Raw genomic sequence first — 24,985 nt, 5'->3', positions numbered from 1 at the left:
GGTTCGATAGATAAATTCCAACCTGTTGGATCTGGTCGATTCTACTTTCGTTTCGATTCTCCTCATTCAAGTGAATGTAATTGATAAGAAAAGATAAGGAATCGAGAGGGGAATCGAGCAGTGAATCGAGAGTAGAATCGATCGAAAGCGAAAACGACGGCAAAAACGAACGCAAAAACGCATCGTGTATTCCCAGCATAACTAACTTCAGCCAGTGATCATTTGTACTAATTTCATTAGTTTATCTTTCCTGAAGCATTCCAGTCCTTGGTAGATCTGTGATGAACACAGACAACACTGGGTAGCAGGAAACTGTCTCAAGGTCTCAGACAATAAAGTTGTGGAGAGGCACAAGTCAGGAGATGGATTCAAAACAAATGAAATGTTTTACCAATCCTTAGGAGGACAGTAAAATCTATAAATAAGTGGAAGGTTTTTGCCACTAGTACTATCCTTTCTGGATCAGGCCATCCCTCCAAACTGGATAGAAGAGTGGCTAGTTAGAAGGTTTATCAAGAGGCCTATGGCAGCTTTGAAGCAGTTACAGGAATTTATGGTAAAGATTGTATGCATATGACAATATCACAAGTGGTCCAGAAATATGGCTTATATAAGAGGTTAGCAAGGAAAAAAACACTTCTCAAGAAAGGCCACATTAAAGTGGAACTTGTTTCTGGTGTTATTCAAACACTACTGCAGCCAAACAGATCAGCAGGGCTGACAGGCAACTGGTATTATTTAAAAGGAAATAAATATGGCAGCCTCCATATATCTCTCACTAAGCCTCAGTGTTTACTTTTGTATGTTCACAGCTGCTGATAAGAACTAATTAGACACTTTGATCTGGATAAAGATATGCTGACATCAAACTAACAAACTTTGATTCAAGTAACACCTTTAATGACTAGATGTGGCCATACATCAGGCAACTTGGCAGCCGATCAACCATCCGATTCAATTAATACAATTGAATCGGAGGGAAATCGGTGACGCCAAGTACATGCCCGGCCGACAATGCGACCTATTTCAGGATGAAATTGGTTGCATAATTTGATCAAACATGTTGCAAGATGTGTTGAGCTGACTTGCTCGATTCGGTGCGTGGCGGCAACAGCGTGCAATTTTGGGCCGATTAACAAACATGACAAAACCCCCAGCTATGTCCCCCAATGTTAAATGTCGCCCCCCCCCCCCCCCCCCGGTGCCCAGTGCAAGTTCCACATTACCTGTCTACGACCTCCATTTGTCCTCTGCTGGTTCCTGGTGCACTCCGCTCTCCATACACGCACACCCTATGTGGTTGCCTAGTAAGGGAACGCATATGACGTCAGTTGTCATACATGCAGCCACGTTACTAGGCAACCACATGGCGTGCGTGAATGAAGAACAGAGTGCACCCGGAGCCAGCGGGGACAAGCGGAGGCCACAGACAGGTGTATAACTTGCTATGGGCATCGGGGGGGGGGGGGGGGCAGGCACATTTAACATTAGGGGGGTAGGTTTGGGTGCCGAGGCGGTTGGATGTGGCATTACCATGCCAATTTCTGATGAATTTTACTATGAAATTAATCGGGAATCGGCCTGCGGTGTATGGGCAGCCAGCAGATCAAATTCGATTAGAGACAGATTAGTCTCTTGGTCGAATCTGCCCATCATCGCTAGATGTATTGCTACCTTAACTGTACATGGTTTATTGAAAGCTTTTGAAACGTTACGGTACAGTCCTGATCCAGTTCTAAATAACGCCTGAAGAAGCAACTTTAAAAAGCTTACAATAAACCAAGTACAGTTAGTTATTAAAGATATTACTCGAATCAACATTTGTTGGTTTGATGTTGGCATATCTGCTCCTCCTTAATGAGCAGTGTCTATATATAAAATTTTGGAATCTGCCTTGACTTTGTACTGAAGTAATGTTTTGTTTGACCATTTGCAATTTATTCCACTATTTTATGGTTTTCCACTCCATTACATTCTTCCCTATTTTCATTATCACCATTATTATGGAATGGGGATGTACCAATGTTTATTGTTGCAGACACAGATTGCTTGACTTTGTTTACTCCTACTAACCCTGTTCCTCACCTTTTCCTGTACGTTGACCTTGCCTGATCACTGTCTGCCTTCAATTCAGCATTAACTATAGTCCTTACTGATTGATACCGGCCTTGATCCTGCCAAGTTGCCAACTACTGCTTCCCCTGGTAACTTGCTTCTTGAGCTCTTTTGTTCTGTTCTTAGACTTATTAGGAGTTGCAGCCCATCATTCCATCATTACTTGTGTAGTGTGCTGGTGAAGACCCACGTCCTGGGCAAGCCCTCATCTTGTGCTGATTGATAATGAACATAACATCCACAAAGTACGGTACATTTTCAGCACTTACAGTGGGTTGCAAAAGTATTCGGCCCCCTTGAAGTTTTCCACATTTTGTCATATTACTGCCACAAACATGAATCAATTTTATTGGAATTCCACATGAAAGACCAATACAAAGTGGTGTACACATGAGAAGTGGAAAGAAAATCATACATGATTTCAAACATTTTTTACAAATAAATAACTGCAAAGTGGTGTGTGCATAATTATTCAGCCCCCTTTGATCTGAGTGCAGTCAGTTGGCTATAGACGTTGCCTGATGAGTGCTAATGACTAAATACAGTGCACCTGTGTGCAATCTAATGTCAGTACAAATACAGCTGCTCTGTGAAGGCCTCAGAGGTTGTCTAAGAGAATATTGGGTGCAACAACACCGTGAAGTCCAAAGAACACACAAGACAGGTCAGGGATCAAGTTATTGAGAAATTTAAAGCAGGCTTAGGCTACAAAAAGATTTCCAAAGCCTTGAACATCCCACGGAGCACTGTTCAAGCGATCATTCAGAAATGGAAGGAGTATGGCACAACTGTAAACCTACCAAGACAAGGCCATCCACCTAAACTCACAGGCCGAACAAGGAGAGCACTGATCAGAAATGCAATCAAAGAGGCCCATGGTGACTCTGGACGAGCTGCAGAAATCTACAGCTCTGGTGGGAGACTGTGTCCATAGGACAACTATTAGTCATGCACTGTACAAAGTTGGCCTTTATGGAAGAGTGGCAAGAAGAAAAGCATTGTTAACAGAAAGCATAAGAAGTCTTGTTTGCAGTTTGCCACAAGCCATGTGGGGTACACCGCAACCATGTGGAAGAAGGTGCTCTGTTCAGATGAGACCAAAATGGAACTTTTTGGCCAAAATGTAAAACGCTATGTGTGGCAGAAAATTAACACTGCACATCACTCTGAATACACCATCCCCACTGTCAAATATGGTGGTGGCAGCATCATGCTCGGGGGGTGCATCTCTTCAGCAGGGACAGGGAAGCTGGTCAGAGTTGATGGGAAGATGGATGGAGCCAAATACAGGGCAAACTTGGAAGAAAACCTCTTGGAGACTGCAAAAGACTTGAGACTGGGGTGGAGGTTCACCTTCCAGCAGGACAATGACCATAAACATAAAGCCAAGGCAACAATGTAATGTTTAAAACAAAACATATCTATGTGTTAGAATGGCCCAGTCAAAGTCTAGATCTAAATCCAATTGAGAATCTGTGGCAAGATCTGAAAACTGCTGTTCACAAACACTGTCCATCTAATCTGACTGAGCTGGAGCTGTTTTGCAAAGAAGAATGGGCAAGGATTTCAGTCTCCAGATGTGCAAAGCTGGTAGAGACATACCCTAAAAGACTGGCAGCTGTAATTGCAGCAAAAGGTGGTTCTACAAAATATTGACTCAGGGGGCTGAATAATTACGCACACCCCACTTTGCAGTTATTTATTTGTAAAAAATGTTTGGAATCATGTATGATTTTTGTTCCACTTCTCACGTGTACACCACTTTGTATTGGTCTTTCACGTGGAATTCCAATAAAATTGATGCATGTTTGTGGCAGTAATGTGACAAAATGTGGAAAACTTCAAGGGGGCCGAATACTTTTGCAACCCACTGTAGCAACTTTTTTGCTTGCTGGAGTCCCAAAAGGTATTTTATTGAACAGTGGTGGTGCTCATGTCTATAAGAACTTATGAAGCATGTTATCAGGTGACATATTTGTCAGGTTGGACAAGATCATGTGCTAAAGCCAGAATTGATCACAGCAAGTCAGAGTCTTGCAGATCTATCTTGCCAACATAAGCATCTCTTTTCAACAAGTGTGAAAACATCTCCTGTGAGAAATCTCAAGGGAAAAGGTTAATGAATCAGGGCCCTAAACTCTGCTGTGGAACTGTGAAAAGTTTTAAAAATGCTTGAAACAACCAACCTACCATGCAAGTACCTTCAGAACCTCCATGCGAGTTTAACAAAGGGAACTGCTGCTGTGTTAAAGCTAAAAACTGGTCACACCAAATACTGATTATTTATTTGCATAGTCTTCTCTTAATTAAGAAAACTATACATGCATTATATTTAGGTTTTATTTGTGTATTTTAGCACAAAATGGCCAACATTCCAAAGAAATAACCCATGCAGGGGCTATACTAATAAAACATACCAATATTAGTCAGTAAGACAGCAATAAACGTACAATAATGAAAGTAAATGAAGAATAGTACAAGGAGATACCGTACACATAAAACCAATAAAATAGAGATAAAGATGCTCAGTAACCTGGTTAGGTATAACAGCCAAGCATTTTAGCAAATAATATTTAAAATCGCCTAATAACATTTTGTTACATGTGCATATGATATTTGCACAGTGCTATATATTTTTTCTTCTTTCTAAAAATGAAAGCAAAATGTTATCACCATGTATCATGCTGCTCAATAACGAAACTACAGCACAAACCAGGTCCTGATGTCCTGTTTCATTAAATTGGCTTGAATTTGCTTAAAGAGTAACTGTCTGGCTGCAAAAGCTAATTTAAACCTCTATTCTCCTGTGTTAAAGCGTTTAGAAGGAAGCCAAAAAGGCAATACTGAAGTTAATCTCTCTTACTTTGATGTTTGCTGAACAGCAAGCCTCTATATTTCCAAGCTCCTAAGGAGGCCGGCAGGCTGCATAACAGATACTGCAAAGCATTCTGGGGCTGGTTCTTCTCCCCACTGCACTCCCTTGGTCCTCCCCTTCATTTCCCTATCCCGCCCTAAGGCTGCTTTCACGGTGAGAAGTAACAGGCTCATGTTACAGCAGCTTGTAACAGCAGCTCAGCTCACAAGACTGAAAAATCAATGTGCTGTTCACAGGGCACATGTTCCGTTAGAGTATACTGCACAGGTTCGTATTTGTTCCTAGCCACATGGCCAATTAATATTCACTGAACTGTAATGTTGTCCGGATCATGAACCATTAGGATCTTTGATCCTGATCTTTTTTTGTGAGTCGAATCATCAGGAAGCAAGGTAAGGGAGGATATGACATCACAATTAGCTTCATACAAGACAGACAAACATGGAACCTGCCATGAGCTGTCAGGAGCATCAATCTCTGCAAATACTATATAAAAATTCTGTGAAATCCAAACGTGGACAGTGAAATGCATATGTAATGTAAGTACAGCCAATATTTAGCTACTGATATATGTGTTTTTTTTTCTCTGAGACTCTATACCTAACAGCTCCTCTTTAAGAACATAATAAGAAGAACACATAATAAATGATCATATAATACTTACTATTATGGAATGGTAATGTATTTCTGATGGTGGTGAAATCTGACTGGATTAGCTGCATGCTTGTTTCAGGCGTGTGATTCAGACACTATTGCAGCCAAAGAGATCAGCAGGATAGCCAGGTAACTTGCTTTGCTTAAAAGGAAATAAATATGGAAACCTCACTTTAGGGTCCCTTTAAGTTGAATTACTGGAATAAATTGACTTTTGCATGATATTCTAATTTTTTTAAGGTTCACCTGTATGCGTCTCTCTTTAGCTCTGAGAACACTTATGTTATGAAGGTTATGGGGTGGTAGAGATGCAAACCATGATGCACACTGCTTCCCAATGCTAAGAGCGGGCTGATAAAGCTAGTTTTCTCAGTTGGTACTAAGCTATGACAGCTGCTGCTGTTTGCATGGAAGAAAAGATAAATACTATGCTATGACATGTCCATGTTCCATGCAGTATTCAGAAAAGACGTGCAAGATGGGATTTTGCGTTCCCCTACCACAATGGACATAACGGATATGTGTGAACGGATCCTATAGATAACATAGGATCTGTAGACATGTCTGTTCGGCCATTGTGGAAACCAGTCCAATTTTCCCTGTAGCGTGAACCTAGCCCTGAAGGTAAATAGGACTGCTATCCAAGCACATAGTGTTATCACTAAGAATATGGCCTCCGGATACATTTAACACTGCAGCCATTAACTTTCATAATTGCCATCTTAGTGATTGCTAAGTGTATGCAGGAGATCAAATGGACCTTGAAGCCAGCTCCACTATACTTAAAAGTTTTGAAAAAAATGAACGTTCTTAAACTAAAGGAGAAGAGAGATTGTCAGTGGCGTGTTGCGTGTGCATGTGTGGGTGCATTTTTTTCAAATGGTTAATATGACTGATTTGTTTATTCAGGCTTGAACAGTGATTGTGCCTGACAATGACTGAACCAGAGAATTATCATAATCATAACCATTAACTACTCCAGAGACCTCCCTCCCTCCGTGAAAGAAAATCAAATATACATTAATAAAATATGTATTTTCCTAATGATGCTCTTAGCATTATTTTATAATCACAAGTCAAGGCTAGAAATGAATGTTGTCTATCCCCCAGTGTTTACATTAGCTCATATTTATATTTTGTATTAATAATTTATTGCCCAATATGTCATTAAACTTTGATTGAATGTCATGTGTAGAAATGTCATTTTGCCCAACCAAACTGAAGACTATTTCAAGAGATTTGCTAATTATCATAAGTAACGATTGTGATTGTGAGACTGGTTTTCATCACAAACATATATCGATTTAAAATGTGCAAAGGAAAAAGTAAGGAGTGCACGAGGGGTTGCTGATGAGGTTCCTGGCTTTGCCCTCTTCCAGTTGAAATAGAAAAACAAGTGTGGGGGCATATGGCAGCCTAATATCTTAGTATGTAACAATGCAAATATCATGTGTTTGTGTTTATTAACCACTTTACCCCCGCCCGTACGAATTTCTCCGTCCCTTTTTCCATCCTTTAACCCCCAGGGACGGAGAAATCCGTACTTTCCGCGTTCCCGACGCTGTCCGCGCTCCCGCTCGTAAACACGCCGCCCGCCGCTAGTAAACACGCCGTCGCCCGCTCGCCCGGAGATCAATGAACGGGAAAATCCATTCCCGTTCGTTGATCTAAGCCCCACAATGATCCGCTGCTCTCCTATGGGCAGCGCGATCATTGTGAGAAAAAACTCACGTGTCCAGCCTGCTTATACTTCCTCCAAGCTTCCGGAAGGAAGCTTGGAGGTCGCATTAAAACAAAAAGTTACTGTGGCCATCTTGTGGCCAAATAGTAAACTACACCCTACACAATTTTTCACATACAAATAAATGATTTTTACACAAAAAATTAACTCATTACCTCCCACACTCCCCATTTTTTTTTTTTTTTTGTAATTAAAAAAAATTCAAAAATTTACAATAAAAAAAAATACATAAATAGTTACCTTAGGGACTGAACTTTTTAAATATTTATGTCAAGAGGGTATAACACTGTTACTTTATAAACTATGGGCTTGTAATTAGGGATGGACGCAAAACTGAAAAAAATGCACCTTTATTTCCAAATAAAATATTGGCGCCAAACATTGTGATAGGGACATAATTTAAATGGTTTTATAACCGGGACAAAAGGGCAAATAAATTTCATGGGTTTTAATTACAGTAGCATGCATTATTTAAAAACTATAATGGCCGAAAACTGAAAAAAAAATATTTTTTCCCCCACATTTTTCCTATTTTCCCATTAAAACACATTTAGAAAAAAATAATTCTTGACATAATGTCCCACCTAAAGAAAGCCTAATTGGTGGCGGAAAAAACAAGATATAGTTCATTTCATTGTGATAAGTAATGATAAAGTTATAGACGAATGAATGGAAGGAGCGCTGAAAGGTGAAAATTGCTCTGGTGCTCAGGGGGTAAAACCACTCAGTGGTGAAGTGGTTAAAACTGTATTCATTTAGTGAGAAGCTGTGATGGCAGAGGCAAGTTTCATGTTGTTGGCCTTCATTAAGTTTTTTTTTCTCCAGGGAAAGTCAGTAAAGGATATGCACACTGAGATGTCACAAACACTGGGGGAGAAGTGTCCTTTCTACATCACTGTCAAAACCTGTATATCGCCCGATGAAGATGATCCCCGCAGTGGGTACCCCCCAACCTCAACTGACCTGGCAACATGTGATGCTGTCCATGAGCTTATTATTAAAGACTGATGAATATCTGCAAAAAAGATAGCTGGATATCTCACTGGAGTATGTTGGGTTTATTATCACCATTATCTTAGACAAGCCATCAGTGAAGTAGGTGCCGAAATGTTTGAACAGTGATCAGAAGAAGAAAGAAGTTGAAGCATCCAAAGCCATTTTGGCCTATTTTGAAGCAGCACAAAGCTTTTTGGCAAGATTAGTGACTGAGCATGAATCCTGGCTCCATATGTACTGTATAATCCTGAAACCAAGGACAAGGAACAGTCAAAAGAATGGCGCCACAGTGGGTCCCGGCTGCCATAGAATGGCATCCATTTTCTGGGACAAAGACAGTATTCGATTGGGGGACTTCCTACCTCAGGGTTTTAGTATTCTGGACAGAATTATGATACCCTCCTGAACCAGCTGAAGAAGGCAATTAAGACAAATTGCTGTAGACAGTTGACCAGAGGGATCCTTTGTTTGCAGGACAATGCACCTGCGCACACAGCCAACTTTGTTTCTGCATCTCCTGCCCCTTGGGAGATAGCCTACTGTTGCACCAAAACACTTACACATTACTAGGTGTCCAGAGGTTAGTCATACTTGTATTATTGGTGATTCTACAGATCATCAATAACCAGGTATACATCTGTATTCTTGGTGATACTGCAGATCACCAATAATCAGATTCTCTCTGTGTGCTGACACCGATCGTTACAGAACGGCAGACCTGAAAAACAAAATGGACGCACTCCACAGCCGTCTTGATGCACTCACCACTTCGGTGGAGAATTTCATCAGAGTGCTGGATGGTTATCAGACCCAGATCACTGTCTTGTCTGGGTCCATACAGGTACTTCAGAAGGCTGTGAATTCAGTGCGATCCCCTCCAGTTACAGACTTACGTATGTCTGTACCCGAAAGGTTTTCTGGTCATAGATCTGACTTTCAGAATTTTAAAAATCGAGTAATGTCGTATTTTGAGTTGAGACCCAACTTGTCAGGAACTGAGGCACAGAGAATTACATTTATTAAGACCCTGCTGTCAGGGAATTCTCAAACATGGGCATATAGCTTTTAGGTAGGGCATGAGGCTTTGAGGTCAGTCGAGGAATTTTTTTAAGGCCATGGCCATAATTTATAATGATCCGGACATTGCCTCCACTGCTGAGCGGAAGCTTAAGACCTTGCGTCAAGGCAAGGATCCGGTAGAAGTCTATGCAGCTGAATTCAGGAAGTGGTCTGTGTCAGCTAGGTGGGGGTCATTTGCACTGTTAGACTGTTTTTTATCAGGGTTGTCAGACACAGTCTCGGATTTGATGTTGGGACACCCTGAACCAAAAACTATCGATGAGGCAATCGCTTTAGCAGTACGGGTTGTTCGCCGTTTAAGGTATCAGAAACAAACCCGTGGTAAGAACACTATAAGATATGTCTCCTACGCCTCTCCTCCACCCGTCTCACCTCCACCAGAGCCAATGCAAATTGGACAGTCCAAATTGACACGGGTGGAGAGGAATCGCAGGAAAACAGAACAGCTCTGTTTATACTGTGCAGAGGAGGTTCATAAAGTGCAGAATTGTCCCAAAAAGTCGGGAAACGCTGCCGCCTAGGTGTAGTCAGAGGTAATACCCTAGGCGCGCAGTCTTTACCTCTAAACAACAATCGTTTGCTCCTTCCCTGTTCTGTCACATGGGAGGGCCAGACTGTTACCTCTGAAGCTTTCGTAGACTCTGGTTCAGCGGCTAACTTTATAGATTACGAGTTTGCAAAAAATTTGGGGATTCCTATACTCCCATTAGACCAACAGGTTTTTGTCACTGCTGTAGATGACTCTCCTCTGCAAAGTAGACATCCTCTGAACTCTGAACTTGAGGTTCAGTGTTGGGGTGCTACATAAGGAGAATCTGCAATTTCTGGTTCTGCGTATGGCAACCTCCACCGTCATTCTTGGCATGCCGTGGTTACAACTTCACTCCCCTCAGATAGATTGGGTTTCAGGTCAGCTAACGAGCTGGACTACCCATTGTTATCATCATTGTTTAGCGAAAGTAACCGTGGGTAACACCAAGATTCAGATTAAAGGTGTGCCAAAACAATACGCAGAATTTGCTGACGTGTTCTGTCCCAAAACAGCAGATAAACTTCCCCCTCACCGTACCTTCGACTGTCCCATCGATTTGAGATCTGGTTGTATGCCTCCTAGGGGTCACCTCTATAATCTGTCTGGGCCTGAGAAACTAGCTATGCAGGAGTACATCGGGGAAAACTTGGCTAAGGGGTTTATCCGTCCCTCCCGTTCACCAGCAGGGGCAGGATTCTTTTTTGTAAAAAAAAAAGGATGGAGGCCTTCGTCCTAGGCCTTCATCCTTGCATTGATTATCGAGGCTTAAACAAGATAACAGTGAAAAATCGTTATCCTTTACCCTTGATTGACGATTTGTTCACTCAGGTTACCAACGCCAAGATTTTCTCGAAGCTAGATCTGAGAGGTGCATACAACCTAGTTCGCATTAGGGATGGTAACGAATGGAAGACGGTCTTTAACACGCCCCGATGGGCATTACGAGTATCTGGTGATGCCCTTCAGGTTGTGTAACGCGCGGGCCGTCTTCCAGGAATTGATTAATGGGGTATTCAGGGAGGTGTTGGGGAAGTTCGTCCTGGTCTATCTGGACGATATACTGATCTTTTCGTCCAATCTCTCGGAACACCGCAAGCATGTTAAGTTGGTTCTGGAGAAGTTAAGACAGAATCTGCTTTATGCCAAACTGGAGAAATGCCTCTTCGAAGTGACCTCGGTTGCCTTCTTGGGGTACATTATCTCTACATCTGGCCTCTCAATGGATCCAGGGAAGGTTTCTGCTGTCCTGGAGTGGCCTCAGCCTGTAGGACTGAAGGCACTCCAGAGATTTCTGGGCTTTGCCAACTACTACAGGAGGTTTATAAAGGGGTACTCTACAATAGTCTCGCCCCTCACCAGTCTCACCAAGAAAGGGGCTGATACTCACCACTGGTCAGCAGAGGCTCATGCTGCCTTTTCTACATTGAAAAAACTGTTCTGTTCCTATATTGAGACATGTTGATGTCACCTTCCCCTTTATCGTGGAGGTTGATGCTTCAGAGGTGGGAGTGGGAGCTGTATTGTCTCAGAGATCAGGCTTGCAGGGCAAACTCCATCCATGTGCCTACTTTTCTTGAAGGTTTTCACCCACAGAGAAAAACTACGACATAGGCAACCGGGAGCTTTTGGCCATCAAATTAGCTTTTGAGGAATGGCGACACTGGCTAGAAGGTGCAGAACACACTATCACAGTTTATACAGATCATAAGAATCTGGAGTACATAGAGGGTGCCAAGAGACTCAGCCCCCATCAGGCCCGGTGGTCCCTGTTCTTTGCAAGATTCAGATTTGTAATCACGTATACCCCTGGTAGTAGAAACATCAAGGCCGACGCCTTGTCCAGGTGTTTCGAACCTGAGACAGTACAGCCCTCAGCCCGAGACCATTCTACCTCAGAAGGTAGTTCTGGCAGCCACTGAGACCTGGAAGGATTGGACAGTCACTCTGAGTCCTTACCAACAGGATGTTCCAGAGGGGAAGCCTGATGGGGTCATGTTTGTGCCACTGCCTTTCCGTCTACAACTCTTGCAACTGTTTCATTCCCACAAGAACAAGAATGCTGGTCATCCCGGGGCCACCAGAACTCAGGATTTACTGGCCAGATTTGCTTGGTGGCCTACATTGGCAACAGATTGTAAGGAGTTTGTAAGAGAGTGTGCAGTATGTGCTAGGAGTAAACCCTCTCGTCAGGCCCCTGTTGGTACCTTACAACCCTTGCCAGTCCCAAGTGAACCATGGACCCATGTGTCCATGGATTTTGTGGGCGAACTCCCCAGGTCTGAGGGCAAGACGGTCATTTGGGTGGTAGAGGACAGATTCAGTAAGATGGCTCATTTTGTTCCTTTGAAAGGACTCCCCTCGGCCCAGGAATTGGCTGATCTCTTCATCCAGCACATTTTCCGGCTGCATGGTATTCCGGAAAATGTAGTGTCAGATCGGGGAGTCCAATTTGTTTCTAAGTTTTGGAGAGCCTTTTGCCATCAGCTGGATATGGACCTTGCATTCTCATCAGGCTACCACCCACAGACCAATGGCCAGACAGAGAGAGTTAACCAATCCCTAGAACAGTTTCTGAGATGTTATGTTGCAGACGCGCAATCCGATTGGGTAAAATTTTTGCCGTTCGCAGAATTTGCGCACAACAACCTGAAAAGCTCCTCTTCAGGATTTTCCCCATTCCAGGTAGTCTCGGGAAGATCACCTAAGTTTGCTCCATTGCCGGTGGCATCTACACCATTCCCGGCTCTGGAGGATTGGCAGAGGGCTTTAAAGGAGATTTGGGGAATAGTTAAGAGGAACCTGAGGAAAGCTTTCCAAACCCAGAAAAGACAGGCAGATAAAAGGCGGTCCGTAGAGTGGAAGTTCTCCCCAGGAGATTTGGTGTGGGTATCCACTCGGCATTTGGCCTTGAAGCAGCTGTCACCCAAACTGGGTCCTAGATTTATAGGACCATTCCCAGTGTCTAAGAAAATTAATAATGTCACTTACGCGATTGATCTCCCAGCCAGTATGAGAGGTGTGAGATCATTCCATGTGTCTCTATTGAAGCCAGCAGTGCACGTGGATTCCTCCCCCCCCCCCCTGTGTTGGTTGATGACCAACCAGAGTATGAGTTTGAAAAGATCCTGGACTCTCGCTCGGTGCAGAATTCCGTACAGTATCTGGTCCACTGGAAAGGATATGGTGTGAAGGAAAGATCTTGAGTGCCAGATTGTCGTATGCATGCGGAGGAATTAAAGAAAGAATTTCATGACTCACATCCTGGGAAGCCTGGTGTGAAGTGTCCAGAGTCCACTCCTCAGGGGGGGTGCTGTAATGGATTGCGGAAACACCGCCGCGCGGTCTGACAGCGTGGCGGCAGTTTCCGCGTTCAGACCGGCGGTGTCCGCACAGCAGCATGCGTCTGGTTTGTCTGAGCCTAGTAGTGCACACAGATGGAGAGCTACGCGCTAGGAGGCAGGAACTTTATGCCAATAGGAGAGGGATCAGCTGATCAGGACGATCAGCTGATCCCAGCGCAGTGGGTGATTGGCTGAGTGGGACTGGGCGGCGCTGAGGAGCGCTGCACTATATATACTTCTTGCCTGTCAGTTGCTGGTTGTCTGCCGTTGCGAATACTAACGTGTGAGCACTCAGACCAGTCAGATCCCACAGTGTGTTAGAACCAGGAGGACATGGGAATTCACACTTAGCCAGATTGCGTTTGTGTTATATGTTAGACAAGTTCCAGGGTGTTGTGACCACGGACCTCACACCCAAGCTTAGGGATACTGTGTCATTGCTGTGTTATACTTTAGACCAGTTCCAAAACGTTGTGACCAAGGACCACACGCTCAAGCTTAGGGATACTGTGTCATTGCTGTGTTATACTCTAGACTAGTTCCAGGGTGTCGAGACCAAGGAACTCACACCCCAGTCTAGGACTTTGTTTACTTATATGTTATGACCATTTGCTCTGTCGACCTTTCTCTTGCTTTCTGATTCGGTAGCTCTGCATATCTGCCTACCTGTTGCCAGACCCTGCCTGTACCCGGTTACCGAATCAGTCTCTCTCTCTCTCTCTGTACCTGATCTGCTCGTGTGTTGCCGACCTGGCCTGCCCGACCACTCTAGCTGTCACTCTCCCTGAGTGCTCAGTCTAACTGTACTAGCAGTAACACCATTCCACCAGGTGTCGGCTGCAACCAGGACTTCCGCTCCTCAGAGAGTCCTCTATGCAGTACTTCCAAGGGCTCTACCCCTTAGGAGTCCTCTGGCTGCAGTATAGTCTGATTCCCAGTATAGCAGGGAATCATTGGCTCCCGGGTTATCTCTATCCCCTATCCTAGGAGATAGTTCACACACAGCCATAGGCCACCTGCTCCTCAGGTGGTCCATGCTCATAGTTTCTGCGTCTCCCGCCCCTCGGGAGATAGCCTACTGTTGCACCAAAACACTTACACATTACTAGGTGTCCAGAGGTTAGTTATACTTGTATTATTGGTGATTCTGCAGATCATCAATAATCAGGTATACATCTGTATTCTTGGTGATACTGCAGATCAACAATAATCAGATTCTCTCTGTGTGCTGACACCGACCGTTACAATTGGCATGTGTTACTGGAGAAGCATTTAAACTACCATTGACTGTGATTACAGCTGAATTGGGCTGATCTCATGCCATCCAGTCAACACCCCCCTGTAGAGATATATATTGAAAAACACATTCACGTTTTTGCATTGAAGTCACAGAGTGAGAAGATGCTGGCAATGTGCCAAAAATGCAGAATGCAGGAATTTCTTCCAGCAGAAAGAAGATGTGAATTGGCTCTCCTTTTCTTAGTCCCCCCAAAATCATCCACACAAGATGGGGACGAACACCTGAAGGGATTCTAACAGAGAGGCATACAACAAAAGCTACTTCAAGGCATCACACTGCAGTGAGTTGCCCAGCGATGATATAACAGCATAAATGATTCTTCACTATCAAGCAATTCTGCTGTCACAAAGTCACCGTTTGTAGTGGTGACACACCTCACGATATATTAGATGGGCTAATATGAAAATAATTCTAGCAAAAAAAAAACGTACCAAAAATGAATGATTCCACCAACCTTCAACCACCTTCACATCAGATGTTCCATCACAGTCAAAGTGGACAAGAAACAATCAATGTAATACATAACAGCTGCAGAGCATTTCACACCAATATTTCATTCTATAAGATTGTATACACTACCCAATGTCAATATTTGCTTTACAACGCATGCTGAAAGTACATATTCTGTTTGAGTTTTCAGACAATCAAAACATAATCAAACTGTCAAAAAGTTTATGTTCCTTTGAATACATGGGAACAGCACTAACAGCATCATCAGTGACCCTAAGTCAGTAAGGAGAGGAGGTATTCTCAATAGGAAGTGGGGATATGTTTTGAGAGTACAGTTGTGCTCATAAGTTTACATACCCTGGCAGAATTTTAAACAGAAAATATGATTGGCCACACCCAAAATGTTCTCTTTCATTCATAGTTATTCATTGGGTGAAGCTATTTATTATCACACATTTTTTACAATAATGACAAGTATAAGCACCTAAATGGCCTTGATCAAAAGTTTACCTACCCTTGAAATAAGGGTAATTGTCTATACCTGTGACTTGTGTGCTTGTAATTACATTGGTCTGTGTATAAAAAAATCTGAGATTCTGGGCTCTTGACAGTTACTTGCACATTTCAGCCATGCGGAGAGAAAAAGAACTGTCAAAAGACCTAAGAGAGGAGGTTGTGCAACTTTATAAAACAGAAAAAGGAAGTACAAAGATATCCAAAGAGTTAGGCCTCATTTCCACTTGTGCGGAGTGCGTCTACGAGACGCACGCCGACACTGAGCGGGTGGGCGGGATCGCAGGCGAATCCCATGAGCACGGCTATGGGAATCGCAGCCTCCGCCGCGAATTCTGTGGGGGGTTCCGTCCGAATCGCTACCGCAAGTGATTCGGCCAGCGGCGCCATTCTCCCCTATGGCAGAGTTTCCCCGTGCGATTCATGTGCGGGGAAACTATGCGTAATCGCGATAGTGGAAACGGAGCCTTAAGAATGACCATCAGCAGTGTTCAAAGATCCCTTACTGAAGAAGTGGAAATTGAGGAGTTCTGTTGACACAGAGCCACGGTCAGATTGGCAAAAAACATTTCAGTCAGAACTGTCAGGAGAATTGTCATGAAAAGAAAAAGCCACAAATAACTTCAACTGACATTATTATTAGTTTATAAAGCGCTAACATATTCTGTGGTGCTGAACTCTTGCTTTCTTTACAGAAAAGTATGTAAACCAGCACCTAGACAAGTAACTTCTGGAAAGTCACCTGTTGAGACCAAAATTAAACTTTATGGTCACAACCATAGATGCTATGTTCGAACAATGCGTACTACTGTGAAGCATGGAGGCAGATCTCTAATTTTTGGTAGGGTGTGAGTTACAGTGGCAAAGGGAATTTGGTCAGAGTTAATGGCAAGATGAATGCAGCATGCTATCAGAGAATACTGGAAGACAATTTGTACTCATCAGCCCGGAGGCTGCCCATGGGATGCACTTGGGAGTCTCCACCATGATAACGATTCAATGATTTACAGGAACTGGAGGCTTGTTGCCAACTAACAGTATGTAAACTTTTCAACAGGAACCATCTCAGTATTTACTTGTTATGTGTTCTTTAAACTGAACCTGAAGTGGGGAAAAAAGTAAAAGTTAGATACTCACCTAAGTAGAGGGAAGCCTCTCTGGATAGTCCAGAGACTTCTTCCATCCTCCTTGTGCCCACCAATCCAGTGCTGGAACCTGCTAATCATATCTGCCAAGCATTTCCCGGCATACTGCACATGCTTGAGTGTGGTCCATGCCTGCCCAAAAGCACAAAGCTTCTCATGGTACTAAGCACGTGTGAATCGTACTCATGCATGCACAGTACGGCCATGTTAATACATGGATGGCTGCAAAAAAAAGGAATACCGGACAGCATCAGCAGGGCCAGGGAAGACATAGGAAGCCTCTGGTAATAACTTTATCTTTTTTCTCCTCACAGGTTTGCTTTAATGATTGTGTTATTTTGAGAGAAGTCTCATAGTAGATGTGCTTTGATTGTGCATTCCTTAATGCACACCTGACCTGAGGAAAAGTTACTTAGGGTACACGCAGAAGTATGTTCATGCTGGATCTACATACCTCCGTGTGTTTTCTATTCATATCCTAATTTCTACTCATCCCCATAATCACTTGTTGAAAAATTAGACTTTTGGCTAAAGTCAAATTTTTATACAGGAAGAGGCAGATTTGATGCAATTTTCCCTCCTATCACCCTCTCATTCCATCCTCTTCCCCGCCCCATTCACTCCCACTAAGAGAAGGAAATGGTCATCAAGCCTGCCTTTTCCTGTCTGAAAATTTGACTTGTGCCAAAAGTCCAATTTATTTTTAACGATAATCCAAAGGTCAAAATGTTAATGGATATTTAACCTTTCTATGTAATCAATTTCTCAAGAGAGGTGAGAAAATTAATCACAGAAAGGAAATGAATCAAGCCAGTCTTAACAACCCTGGGAATCAAGACCCATCACTGCGTATTCTGCAGGTGGTTAGTGATAGTCTGATTGGATAATTCTCTCCACCCAATGACTACTGCAACTATGGCCCAAAGGCACAAAGAGCCTCGAGCATTGCCTGCAGGTTCCTAAGCTCAAGAACAACAGATAAAATACCAACTTCAATGTAGAATGTACTTTGAAAGAAAAATTAACATTTTTAAGACAAGATTAATGTTTCAACTCTACATAAATTATGTACAGTAATCGCAATAAAACCACGAAACTCGGAACTTATAGACAGTAGTAAAGCAGTCACTTTTCTTTTAATATACAACCCTAGAATGTGAGAACTAAAATTAAGCAATGGTTTCTATATTTCACTATAAATAAGGAAGAGCCATAAGTTATACAGATTATTTATAGCTCTATTAAGTATACTGTGCTAATTCTATGCATTTTGAATGGAATGTAACCTACATTTCTGTATCACAGGCTTAGTCCACATAACACATCGGCGTTACACTTAAGTGTAATAAAGTATGGGGAGACAGAAAAAAACAACTGCAGGCCCTTGATTGCTCTCTATTGCAGAGTGACAGGCTGCATAAAGAGGGAAAAAAACTCACCTGTCTTGTCTCATCTTCATTCTTCATGCCTCTTCCAGGTAAGCAGGGACCGGCATTGAAAAGAAAATTCTGCTAATGTGTAATTCTTCACTGACCCAAGAAGGGAAAGAAATTGGCCAACCAAAGCCTTTAGTTGCTGATTATTTAGCTGCCAGCTATCATCTGTTTTAATTGTGTGGATTTCTTTTATTTGCATGTTAGCAGAATTTCCTGCTCAGGCCTAGGAGGAGCCTGCATTGCAGCACTGCATTCAAGTAAAGTGATGCAGACATAGATAGTGCGGCTTTGACAATGGCAAACATGATCCCTGCTAAATGACAACCACAGTGAAAAGCCATCCAAATGGACCAAATAGCCCGTTTTCTCAAGGAATACAGTACATAAAGGTATTATTAATATATTATATCAGAGCAACCATAAAATAAATTCAGTGAAAAGTCCCAAATGAAATAAGCTGCTAAAGTCCAACACTCCAGTGAAGCGTCTTCCAAAGCACAACAATAAAATCTTCAACACTATTTTCTAAATTCCATCACCAGTAACACCCATAAATGAGATGCGCTTACCAGAAGATGTTTAGACCTTAATTACAGGGTCTAAATTGACGCATTATAAGACCAGCGGCTGGTGTCTTCCCTGCCGGCCTTCGTTTTAAACGCTGGTGTTCACTCATATTAGGACAGTCGTAGCCACCAAAAACTCGCAGTGTATACAAAAAAATAATAATAAAAGCACATCTAAGCGTATCTGTTTGCAACTTTAATAGCTAACAAGCTTAAAAACACTTGATGAAAGGCACTTACATAAGGGCCCTTGTGACAGGGACCCAGAAAGATAACAAGCGTGATCAATAAACCAGGACGCCGTCCAGCCAAATGTCAGCCACGTCAGACCGGTTTCACTAACATAGTTTCATCAGGGGCTAAAGTAAAGGTATTGTAAGGCTTGACAGGTTATGTCCACAATCAGTCTCTATGCCCCAATCTAGTGCTGTGACTCTGAGCCCGGCCCATGGTCTTCACCTATAGACAAGCCCCCGCATGAACAGGACACTTTTATTTGTCTCCTGACTACGGTTACCCCCAGGTCTTAATGTGCAAGGCATATAGACTGAAGTAGAGTGGACAATAACCCCACAGAGCCCCACTGAAGCAAGTATCAACAGAGTTCAAGAGTTCACAAGTGTCAAACTGTAATAATACCTTGATGATGAGGCCCACAATGGTGACAGGCAGTCAGTGGATCCAAGTGACAGGCAATGGTGGGTCCAGGTAGTAAACAAGAGTGTCCAGGTAACAAGCAAAGGTCGGTCCAGGCAGCAGGCAAGAGTATGCAGTTAACAAGCAAGGTTGGTCCAGGCAGAAGGCTAGAGTATACAGGTAAGAAGCAAAGGTTGGTTTAGGAAGCCGACAAGAATGGTCAAAAACAAGCCAAGGGTCAATTCCAGATAACAACATTAGTAAGTGTGCACCCAGCAACTAGCCACTGCTATGCTATCACGGGCAATGACTGGGAGCACTCAGTACATTTAAATACAACTCTCATCCAATCAGTGGCCGGCCACACTCCGCACATCCAATCAGACAGCAGTAAATCCTGCCTAAGTGTCAGCTGTAAAGTCAGTCAGCTGACCTCTGTTTACCTTTGTGGAGGGCATACTGAGAACTATCAGGAAGTGCGGCCTGTGTCCCAGCCTGCGTGTCATCAGCGGGGAACAAGCACCGAGACCAGGAAGTAGCATTCTCAGCCGGGCTTTGGAGCAACTTTCACCATCAACAGATAAGTTCCTTCCAGGTATTTGGGGTTTTATTTTTTCAGCCTGCCAATCTTCATTGTTAGTGAGGGCAGAATGGGAGCCTTATTATTTCCACCCAGTAAGAAAAGGAAAACTGCATTTGTTTGCAGTGACAGGCACGGAATAACTGCATTGGTAACCATGGGATAAAAGATCTGATTATATAATGATTTTTCCACAAAGTAATCATACTTAGGAAACCAATTGCGATTATAAACTTATGTTAAACTTATAAACTTATGTGCTGATCGCTCACACTGCAGCAAGGTTCATCTCCTGCCCCTCATGATCAGGGATATTTCATCAATCCATTTGCCTTCTAGTAGTGTATGAGTGAGTGAGTGAGTGTGAGTGAGTGAGTGAGTGAGTGAGTGAGTGAGTGTGTGTGTGTGTGTGGGGGGGGGATGGGGGAGTAGCTGTGCTGCCACTTATTGTTCTGGGCTGCCACTCATTTTCTGGCACAAGGCAGATTTTGCACAAACATTTTCTCATGCTATCAAAAATTCACATACAATTGTGTGCTAGGCACACTATAACACTAATGAAAAAAGTTCAAAAACCCGTAATTGCAAAAGTATAAATCCATTTATTACTAAATAATCTATAAAAGACAATGTGGTGTATGCCCCAAAGTGCAACCCCCCCATAAAAAGACATACACCGCATAGTCTTTTATAGATTATTTAGTAATAAATGGATTTATACTTTTGCAATTACAGGTTTTTGAACTTTTTTCATTTTCTCATGCTAGTTTTGGAACAAGGCCTCTAGTATTGCATTGTTTCGTCATTATTTACAACCAAAAACATTTGACTTAGATGATACATACTATTTACGATACCATTTTTTGGGGGGAATAGCTGTTTCCCATACAGTGTCACTTCTCCCATTTACATCCAAACTACTTGATATATACATGCAGAATTAAGCCATTATTTATCTGCTAACTCCCTACTTGATCAGTTCCAGTCTGGCTTTCGCTCTAACCACTCCACGGAAACAGCCCTTACCAAAGTGGCCAATAACCTTCTTACAGCCAAATCCAAAGGTCAATTTTCCATACTCATCCTTCTTGACCTGTCATCAGCATTTGATACTGTCGACCACACCTTACTCCTACAAATACTTTCAAATGTCGGAATAAAGAGCCTTGCTCTCACATGGTTATCTTCCTACCTTTCTGGAAGGTCCTTCACAGTCTCTTACTCAGATCAGATCTCTTCTCTTCATGCTTTGTCTGTCGGGGTTCCCCAAGGCTCTGTCCTTGGTTCCCTCCTCTTTTCCATCTACATGCATGGTCTTGGCGATTTAATCAACTCATTCGGGTTTTAATACCACCTCTATGCAGACGATACACAACTGTACCTCTCTGCCCCAGACCTCAACTCCCTCCTTAAACGTGTTCCTGACTGCTTGTCTGCTATATCCTCCTTCATGTCCTCTCGCTTCCTAAAACTTAATATGAGTAAAACAGAACTAATAATTTTTCCACCGTCTCTGTCCACCTCCCTGCCTGAAGTTACAATAAATGTTAATAACACTCCCATAACTTCAGTTCCCAAAGCTCGGTGCTTGGGGGTGATATTCGACTCATCTCTCTCTTTTACTCCTCATGTTCACTCCATAACCAGCTCCTGCCATCTCCAACTCAAAAACATATCTCGCATCCGTCCATGTTAATACATGCTCTCATAATTTCTCGTCTGGACTACTGCAACGTACTACTTTGTGGACTACCGTCTAACAAACTGGCCCCGCTCCAGTCGGTACTGAACTCAGCTTCTCGTCTCATTCATCTTTCTTCTCGATCTTTCTCTGCCGACCCTCTTTGTCAAGCTCTTCACTGGCTGCAAATTAACCAGAGGATTCAGTTCAAACTCCTAACCCTAACCTACAAAGCTCTCCACAATCTCTCTCCCCGGTACATATCCTCACTAATCTCCAGATACAAACCCAATCGCAATCTCAGATCGGCACATGATCTTCTGTTGTCCTCCTCTAGAATCAACTCACATTCACGTTTACAAGACTTCACACGCGCTTCACCCCTCCTCTGGAATGCCCTCCCACAACACATCCATCACTCGCCAACCTTTGTTACCTTTAAACGCTCTCTAAAAACACACTTGTTCCGACAAGCATATGCTCTACCTTAGGCCACTTCACTTTGTACTAAGACCAAATTGCACTCCTACTAGGTATCCTAAAACACAAAGCCTCTATATATTTGCTGCATGCTACCCCTCCTCCTGTTCCCCCCCCCCCACCCCCATTCCCTTTAGATTGTAAGCTCGCAAGGGCAGGGCTCTCTCCCCCTTTTGTGTCTTGGTAACCATTATACATTTTATTCATCATGTTAATTTTATCACTGTCATTACCAATTCGATAATTTGTATTTTGTATCATTCTTTGTATTTTGTCACTAATTATGTATCTTGTATATTAGTGTACACCATTGTCTGTATTATGTACCCCATGTTTGTTTCTTACTTTGTACAGCGCCACGGAATACGTTGGCGCTTTATAAATCAATAATAATACCCCGATCACGGAATTAAATCATTGTGGCTAAGGGGAACGGGAGTGACGTGACAATCGCGAATGGCGACGGTAAGTAAACAATACGCATATCTACGCCCCTGAGCCACAAGTGAAGTATACAGGGGCATAGATATGTGTAGCAAAGGTACTGAAGTGGTTAAAAGGTGATATTGTGCACTTTTCCACGTGACTGTGTATTATTCCAGTTACAGTAAAATGTAATAGTGTGTACATTTTCACATGACTGCATTATTCCAGTTACAGAAAAATTGTATATAGTGCACATTTCCACATGACCGTGCGTTATTTCAGTTTTAGTAAAATTTTATATTGTACACATTTCCATGTCTGTGTTGTTCCAGGTAATGCAGAATTTCATATTGTGCACATTTCAACATGATTGTGCAGTATTCCACTTACCATAAAATTTAATACTGTACCTATTTCCAGGTAATTATGCGTTGTTACAGTAAAATGTAGTATTGTGCACATTTCCATGTGACATTATTCCAGCTACAGTAACATGTAATATTGTGCACATTAACACTTGACTGTACATTATTCCAGTTACAGTAACATGTAATACTGTGCACATTTCCACTTGACTATGCATTAATCCAGTTACAGTAAAATGTAATATTGTTCACATTTCCCTTTGTGTGTTATTGCACTTATAGTAAATGTTATTATTGTGCACATTTCAACATGATTGTGCATTATTCCTCTTATTATAAAGTTTACTAGTGTTCACATTTCTATGTAGTTTTGCATTAGTCAAAATTATAAATAAAATGTTTCACATGCATTTATTTTCATGAAGAAATCTGCCAGCTGCCATGCATTCACCTATAGATTTGTGAAACTTCACGAAGATGAGTAATCTGGTTTCGCTACATACACTCATCCCTAGTATACATTAAAATCATCTGGAAGAAAATCCTTACAGTCCATGATGCCTCTGAGAAGACATTGTTTGAACTTAAAAATAGTGATCTGTTACATCTGCCACAGACAGACAGGGGTATTAACAGTGAAATTAGGCTTGGTGTACATTAGCATTTGCCAATGCAACTGGCTGTACGGTTCCGTGGTCCGTTCCACTGAATGGACAAAAAAATGCAGCAGGACCCAATTTTCCGGACCGTTTTGCTCAGTGGAATAGAAACGGAAGGTTTTGCAGCACAATAGGATCCTATGGAAAACTGACGTTTCACAGCACACTGGCTGTAAAAACAGACCGTTTTCACGGATTCAGATGGCCGGATCCGTACGGCCGGCTGTGGAAAAAAACGCAGATGTAAACCGGGCCTTACTATTCCCTAAGTTCGTTGATGACTGCTAAATATTAACCCTTAGACTGCCAGCTTTTTTTTTGTTTAGAAAGCTACACGCCAGGGCCAGCTATGTTTGAATCATGTTTATTAAATGTCTTGCTCAAATCCACAGGTCTTAGTAGTCCATAGTAATCAATAAGGATGTCATTAAGGCTAGTGTTCTCCCCAGAATTTTTTCCCAACTGGGTAGCATGAAAAATTAGCCGGGTGGGGTGGAACAAGGGAATACAGGGAAAGCACTTCCAAAGAGACAAACTGGGCAAACCCAGGCCTCTAGGCCAGCTGTCAGGCCCCCAAGTCTCCCCCCAATTGCGGTGCCTGGGCATCCCTGGAGGGAGCAGATGGAATGTAAACTCTTCAGCCCAGGGTGCAGTAAGGACACTCTCTGATGATCTCTTGACTGGTTCGGTCATGGCAGTGGCAGTTTAGTTGCCCTGAACTAGTCGGACATGTTGCTGGGACATGTTTCAGGGACCAGCTCGGCCCTACTGAGCAATTGTGGACTGCAGCAAGCCTATGGCGCTCTCACAGTGCGGCGTCTCCTTGAATGCAGCCAGTCAGAGAACCTCCTTCTCCCTATCCCTCCCAACCACCCATCTCCCCCTCCCTGCTCAGCTCCTGCTGATGAAACTTTTGGAGAATTACTGAAGCCTCCTTGGATCCTCTCTCACCATCCCAGAGACACTTCAAGCTGTCGAATAGCTGAAGCATGAATTCCCGCAAACCCCAGGACCCCTACTGCGCCCTGATCACCATCCATGACACTGGTGTATGACAGGAGAAGATCCAGCAGCTGAGGTAAGGTGCTGGATCTTCTCCTGTCATATACCAGTGTCAGGACTGGCAGAGACAGCCAAGTGTGCAGTGAATGCTAATGAAGGGGGCGGGACACACACTTGCAGCTCTCCCATCCAGCAGCAGAGGCAGCAAAAGAGGGAGAGTGTGAGAAAGATTATCTGCTTTTCCAGTGTACATCGCTGCTGCCCTCTAGAGTTTGCTGCCTGAATTTCTATGACAAAAACCTGAATCAAGTAATTCAAGCAGTAAACTCTAGGGGGCAGAAATGCTGTACAGTGGAAAAGCAGACAAACCTTTTCACACTGATGCTGACTCACAGGACTGGAGAGCTGCAAG

General features: G+C 43.0%; 1 protein-coding gene across 2 annotated transcripts in view; it reads right to left on the bottom strand.

Annotated features, from left to right (window-relative positions):
* The window catches only part of MYL2 (myosin light chain 2), a 119,059-nt gene that overhangs the window by 78,158 nt on the left and 15,916 nt on the right, over window positions 1-24,985 (bottom strand). Inside the window, exon 1 of one of the 2 annotated variants that reach the window (XM_068245755.1) lies at window positions 5,655-5,674. The exons of the other annotated variant lie outside the window; for it this stretch is intronic. The gene's annotated coding sequence lies outside the window, so the exon portion shown is untranslated. Of the gene's footprint in view, window positions 1-5,654; window positions 5,675-24,985 lie in introns of those variants that run through there. 2 annotated transcript variants of the gene reach the window in all.

Source organism: Hyperolius riggenbachi, chromosome 1 (assembly GCF_040937935.1).
Source record: "Hyperolius riggenbachi isolate aHypRig1 chromosome 1, aHypRig1.pri, whole genome shotgun sequence".
Taxonomy (NCBI): Eukaryota; Metazoa; Chordata; class Amphibia; order Anura; family Hyperoliidae; genus Hyperolius; species Hyperolius riggenbachi.
The sequence above is the reverse complement of the archived record's forward strand: the minus strand, read 5'-3'. Positions and strand labels throughout refer to the sequence as shown.